We start from the raw sequence: 7,651 nt of genomic DNA, 5'->3' as shown, positions 1-7,651 counted from the left end.
AGCATCTCAAGGCATTCCAAATGAAAAGTGTGGGGATTGTAAACTGTTGAATCACAGGCAACCCGAATGAAACTGAAAGTGATGTTCAATAACATCCTGCCCTACATGTGATCTCTCATCTAACTGCTTGATGAATGTGAGTAGTATGTTTAATAGAAGAGCTGATTGAATCCAAGGTTGGGAATCTGACCTATAAATTTGGCAGATGGTGTTTCCCGCCCTCACCACCTGCTCAAAGAGAAGCTTAGGATTTTCTGGAAACCATGTGAGGTCAGATGCTGTTTGTTTAGCATGTTGAGAGCCGTAAAGCTTGTAAGGATCCATTCAAACACTAGTAGCTACAACAAATTGCTTGTCTTTATAGAACTCCAGAGCATCAAATCCTAGACTCAGACTCAAAAGAACACTATTTTAATCTTGAATGCATGAACACATCAAGATAATCTAAAGTCTTTAAAACAAATTAAGATTTTTGTTGAATAACAATTTATTATGAGTTATCTAGGTGGACCTCTTAAAAAAACACATGACTTTGGCCACATAATTGATTTAACTGAAAGTGATTACCGGGTTCAAGCGCTTTAAGGCATTTAAGCACATATGAAAAAAGCAAGCCTGTAACCACCTAAATCAATAATTTAAAAAAAAAAAGCATTTTTGGCAAATCCAAGTAAGTTACAGAAATTAAAGGAGAAGTCCGGTGTGATATTGACCTAAAGTGTATTGAATCATGATACAGAGTGTGAACGTACCTTGCATATCTCATCTCGTCTTGTCCACTGCAGTCCGAAATCTGGGGTCAGTTAGCCGATGCTCACAACAGGTTGTCAATGAGAGTCAATAGGGCATCGAAGTAGCCATGTAAATAAATCACTGTTTTATGCCATTTACGAGGTACAAAGTAGCTCCACACTTCATTGGTAGACTTCCAAGGGCCCTGACATTTAACCCTTTAACTGCCCGCTCGACCAAATGGTTGAGCACATTTTGAGTCACTATATTTTATTAAGAGGAGTACCTAACTTAACTTAAGCTGATTGAGCCATCTCTACCATCTGGTTGAGCTATGTTATGCCAAAAAAATCCACTAGATGTCATTATGTCAATCAGCAGTACTTGTGACAACACTTCTGTTTTTGGTGAAATTTTGCAAGCTAAGCATATTTTTTTGACATATTACACTGTAACCCTAACTTTACAAAATTATGTTGCTTGTTGCCAAAAAAAAACTTCAGTATGTTTCAATAATTTTTCAAAAATGTGCTCAACCAAACGGTTGATTTGTCACTTTATGGTAAAGGTAGAAATGCTAAGCTAATGTTTTCAAATCAGCCATTTCTGCAGTCAGAATGGACTATTTGCTGATAAATATAAACTTCTGATCATTCATAGTTATGAATATGACACAGCTATTGTTATTTCCTCAAGAATATACTTAGATCATTTCTTAAGTATGTCTTTTTTGCCACTTTTGGATATTTTTTAAGTAAATATAATGAAATCATAGAATTAATGTTTGAAAAACATAATGATCAGTTGCAGATACTTCTTAAATGACAAATACTGGAGTATTAACATTGAAATTTTAAGATTGTTATTTATTTGTTTGTTGTTTTTTTGTTTTGTTTTGTTTTTTACAACAGTTTCTATGGTAAAAGAATGCGCACTCTCACTGTCAAGAGATGTTGCTGAAAAGTTTTACAATCACTAGTTTTTTATATTGTTTGAAGGATTGTTTCTAATGTTGGTGTACACTACACAACATTGCTGGTTTACAAAGAAATGTTAATTTATCTAGAAACAAAAATTCTGTTGCACTGCCACACTTGCCGGCGTGTTTCTTGAAACATAAAAGCCTAAAATGCCATTATATTATTATCTTTTGCTGTTTTTTATTTTATTATTATTATTACTTATTTATTTATTTTAATGCAGAAGGAATGTAATGTCTTTTGTTTTGTTACTTTTAGTTATTTGAGTTCTTTTTTTTTTTGTATTAAACAGTGAATATGGGTTTAGGCTAAAACAAGACTGAATTTGGGCTGTCAGTGAAAATTTAATAGACGTCTAAACATAGCCCAAGAATAGACTAGACATCAGTTAGACGACTATTGAACGACTACATGTATACGTCTAATAGACAGTGAATATGGGTCTAGGCTAAAACAAGACTGAATTTGGGCTGTCAGTGAAAATTTAATAGACGTCTAACCATAGCCCAAGAATAGACTAGACATCAGTTAGACCATTATTGAACGACTACATGACATGTATACATCTAATAGACAGTGAATATGGGTCTAGACTAAAACAAGACTGAATTTGGGCTGTCAGTGAATAGACGTCTAACCATAGCCCAAGAATAGACTAGACATCAGTTAGACGACTATTGAACGACTACATGTATACGTCTAATAGACAGTGAATATGGGTCTAGACTAAAACAAGACTGAATTAGGGCTGTCAGTGAAAATTGAATAGACGTCTAACCATAGCCCAAGAATAGACTAGACATCAGTTAGACCATTATTGAACGACTACATGTATACGTCTAATAGACAGTGAATTTGGGTCTAGGCTAAAACAAAACTGAATTTGGGCTGTCAGTGAAAATTTAATAGACGTCTAACCATAGCCCAAGAATAGAGTAGACATCAGTTAGACCATTATTGAACGACTACATGTATACGTCTAATAGACAGTGAATATGGGTCTAGGCTAAAACAAGACTGAATTTTGGCTGTCAGTGAAAATTTATTAGACGTCTAACCATAGCCCAAGAATAGACATCAGTTAGACCATTATTGAAGGACTACATGTATACGTCTAATAGACAGTGAATATGGGTCTAGACTAAAACAAGACTGAATTTGGGCCGTCAATGAAAATTTAATAGACATCTAACCATAGCCCAAGAATAGACTAGACATCAGTTAGACCATTATTGAACGACTACATGTATACGTCTAATAGACAGTGAATATGGGTCTAGGCTAAAACAAGACTGAATTTGGGCCGAAAATGAAAATTTAATAGACGTCTAACCATAGTCCAAGAATAGACTAGACATAAGTTAGACTATTTTTGAACGACTACATGTATACGTCTAATAGACAGTGAATATGGGTCTAGGCTAAAACAAGACTGAATTTGGGCCGTCAATGAAAATTTAATAGACATCTAACCATAGCCCAAGAATAGACTAGACATCAGCTAGACCATTATTGAACGACTACATGTATACGTCTAATAGACAGCGAATATGGGTCTAGACTAAAACAAGACTGAATTTGGGCTGTCAGTGAAAATTTAATAGACGTCTAACCATAGCCCAAGAATAGACTAGACATCAGTTAGACGACTATTGAACGACTACATATATACATCTAATAGACAGTGAATATGGGTCTAGACTAAAACAAGACTGAATTTGGGCTGTCAGTGAAAATTGAATAGACGTCTAACCATAGCCCAAGAATAGACTAGACATCAGTTAGACCATTATTGAACGACTACATGTATTCGTCTAATAGACAGTGAATATGGGTCTAGGCTAAAACGAGACTAAATTTGGGCTGTCAGTGAAAATTTAATAGACGTCTAACCATAGCCCAAGAATAGACTAGACATTAGTTAGACCATTATTGAACGACTACATTTATACGTCTAATAGACAGTGAATATGGGTCTAGACTAAAACAAGACTGAATTTGGGCTGTCAGTGAATAGACGTCTAACCATAGCCCAAGAATAGACTAGACATCAGTTAGACGACTATTGAACGACTACAAGTATACGTCTAATAGACAGTGAATATGGGTCTAGGCTAAAACAAAACTGAATTTGGGCTGTCAGTGAAAATTTAATAGACGTCTAACCATAGCCCAAGAATAGACTAGACATCAGTTAGACGACTATTGAACGACTACATGTATACGTCTAATAGACAGTGAATATGGGTCTAGGCTAAAACAAGACTGAATTTGGGCTGTCAGTGAAAATTTAATAGACGTCTAACCATAGCCCAAGAATAGACTAGACATCAGTTAGACGACTATTGAACGACTACATGTATACGTTTAATAGACAGTGAATATGGGTCTAGGCTAAAACAAGACTGAATTTTAGCTGTCAGTGAAAATTTATTAGATGTCTAACCATAGCCCAAGAATAGACATCAGTTAGACCACTATTGTACGACTACATGTATACGTTTAATAGACAGTGAATATGGGTCTAGACTAAAACAAGACTGAATTTGGGCTGTCAGTGAAAATTTAATAGACATCTAACCATAGCCCAAGAGTAGACCAGACATCAGTTAGACGACTATTGAACGACTACATGTATACGTCTAATAGACAGTGAATATGGGTCTAGACTAAAACAAGACTGAATTTGGGCTGTCAGTGAAAATTTAATAGACGTCTAACCATAGCCCAAGAATAGACTAGTCATCAGTTAGACCATTATTGAACGACTACATGTATACGTCTAATAGACAGTGAATATGGGTCTAGGCTAAAACAAGACTGAATTTGGGCCGACAATGAAAATTTAACAGACGTCTAACCATAGCCCAAGAATAGACTAGACATAAGTTAGACCATTATTGAACGACTACATGTATACGTCTAATAGACAGTGAATATGGGTCTAGGCTAAAACAAGACTGAATTTGGGCCGTCAATGAAAATTTAATAGACATCTAACCATAGCCCAAGAATAGACTAGACATCAGTTAGACCATTATTAAAGGACTACATGTATACGTCTAATAGACAGTGAATATGGGTCTAGACTAAAACAAGACTGAATTTGGGCTGTCAGTGAAAATTTAATAGACGTCTAACCATAGCCCAAGAATAGACTAGACATCAGTTAGACGACTATTGAACGACTACATATATACGTCTAATAGACAGTGAATATGGGTCTAGACTAAAACAAGACTGAATTTGGGCTGTCAGTGAAAATTGAATAGACGTCTAACCATAGCCCAAGAATAGACTAGACATCAGTTAGACCACTATTGAACGACTACATGTATTCGTCTAATAGACAGTGAATATGGGTCTAGGCTAAAACAAGACTGAATTTGGGCTGTCAGTGAAAATTGAATAGACGTCTAACCATAGCCCAAGAATAGACTAGACATCAGTTAGACCATTATTGAACGACTACATGTATTCGTCTAATAGACAGTGAATATGGGTCTAGGCTAAAACAAGACTGAATTTGGGCTGTCAGTGGAAATTTAATAGACGTCTAACCATAGCCCAAGAATAGACTAGACATCAGTTAGACGACTATTGAACGACTACATGTATACGTCTAATAGACAGTGAATATGGGTCTAGACTAAAGCAAGACTGAATTTGGGCTGACAGTGAAAATTTAATAGACATCTAATCATAGCCCAAGAGTTGACTAGACATCAGTTAGACCATTATTGAACGACTACATGTATACATCTAATAGAAACAAGAAAACATAATTTCCGTGATAAAATGAAAACCTGAAATATTTTATGGCATACTTCAATAAATAAAGAAGATTCAATATACAAAAATATTTTTTGGATTATAATTTTAAATAAATTAGTGTTATAGTTCATATTTTCAGATTTTCATAGTATAAGTATGAATTCCAGTACTTTTACCATTAAGTGACATATCAACCGTTTGGTAGAGGTCAATATTTAAAAAATTATGGGGTTTATAGAAAAAAAAAACATTGAGTGTGGTTATTAGTGACATAAAGAGATAAAAAATGCAAACAAAAATTTTTTTCCATTGCCTTTTTCTTGGTGGGGCAGTTAAAGGGTTAAAACGAGACATTGAGAACTCAGAAAAAGCACCGGTAGTTTATTTACAAGACGATTTATACAGACAGTAACTGCAAGAAAAAATCCGGTCACCGCCATCTTGAATTTAGGCACGATAAGTCGAGTGACGAGCAGGAAGGAACTAGTTCTCAATGTCTCGTTTTAAATGTCAGGGCCCTTGGAAGTCTACCAATGAAGTGTGGAGCTACTTTGTGCCTCGTAAATGGCATAAAACAGCGATTTATTTACATGGCTACTTCGATGCCCTATTGACTCTCATTGACAACCTGTTGTGAGCATCGGCTAACTGACCCCAGATTTCGGACAGCAGTGGACAAACCGAGATGAGATATGCAAGGTACGTTCACACTCGGTATCATGATTCAATACACTTTAGGTCAATATCACACCGGAGTTCTCCTTTAATGTCTTTTTTTTACGTTTATAACTGTTGTAGCGCCAGCTGTGGTCCTATCTCCTTTAAATTGTGTATGCATTAGAATCACCTGTCTCATGTGCTCAGCAGGTTTTGTGAAGTTTTGAGTTTTTCTTTAGGCTTTATAGGATTTGGGGTCAATTTGGACAGGTCCCTTTTCTAAATGACCCCGTTATAGCTTCCTAAAGGGTAAATTTACATTTTTGTAATGAAATAATAAATAAACATTTTTTATAATGAATTTTTTACAAAGAATTGTACTGCAGTGATTTTTTCCAGATTGACGAAAAACCTAGGACTAGTTTGCAAAAGTAATTTTTTTACATTTTGACAGCATCATATGATATAAATTATTTGCATGTATGTGCAAAAAAATGCATGATGTACAATAATTTACACCCTTGAATTTCTCACAGACCTTTGGGACTGTGAGTCAAAAAGGCCAACCAAGTTTCGTTCCTATCAGCCTCCGTTAACCTTCAGTTCTAATAAGTGCTCAAGGTTCATCAGCTTATGGTGGCCATGTTTTATTGAGATATGCAAATGTCTTTGTAGCCACTTGTGGGACTTTGGACCAAGGACAAATGGTTGCATTGGTATAGCAATTTTTTATGTTTTTTTTTTCCCCCCATTTATAGAACCACCAAGAGGCTCCACATTTGTGTGACCTCAGATAGAACACTTACATAAGTGTTCTGAGTTTAGCGAAGACATCTCATTCCATTCAGGAGTTTTTTTTGCTAAAAGTGGCCACGCCCCTTTCAAACATTTTGGCATCCCTTTGCAACAGTGAGTCGAAAGCTCTGCTTTTCTTAAATAATTATAGATATTCACTCTTCAATGGTTTTGTTCCAACTGGGTGAAAAACCTAGGACTAGTCTGCAAAAGGTTTTTCAAAAAATCCAAAATACCTGAAAATTGCTAAACTCCTAAACTGCATACTGACGGTTTTGGCGTTATCAGGGATTTTGTGCTTTTGATCGCTGTGGCGCCCCTATCAGGCCGATTGGGGCAAGCCTTGGTGAAGTTGTCAGCGGTGTAAGTCCTACCATCCCTCCAAGTTTCAAGTCTCTACGACTTACAGTTTTGTCTGCATGATCAGTTTTATGTGGAGATCGCTGATCCATGGTCCTTCTAACAATTACAATAGGGTTTGAGCACTACCAGTGGCACTAAAACTAGTTAATTTGTTACCAAATCTGACTCTGACGCCATTTGCGTTGGGTTAACTTCCCTCAAAAGTGATGTTTTAGAATTAGTAACAGAGGCTTGGGCTCAGCTGTCAAACTGTCCATTTAGGGATTTGAATCCACGGCAGAAGGAAGTAGTTTTTACAGTTTTTCTATTTACACACTTGTGCCGTTGAACTGTTGTATAAATGCAATATC

Source organism: Garra rufa, chromosome 18 (assembly GCF_049309525.1).
Source record: "Garra rufa chromosome 18, GarRuf1.0, whole genome shotgun sequence".
Lineage (NCBI taxonomy): Eukaryota > Metazoa > Chordata > Actinopteri > Cypriniformes > Cyprinidae > Garra > Garra rufa.
The sequence above is the reverse complement of the archived record's forward strand: the minus strand, read 5'-3'. Positions refer to the sequence as shown.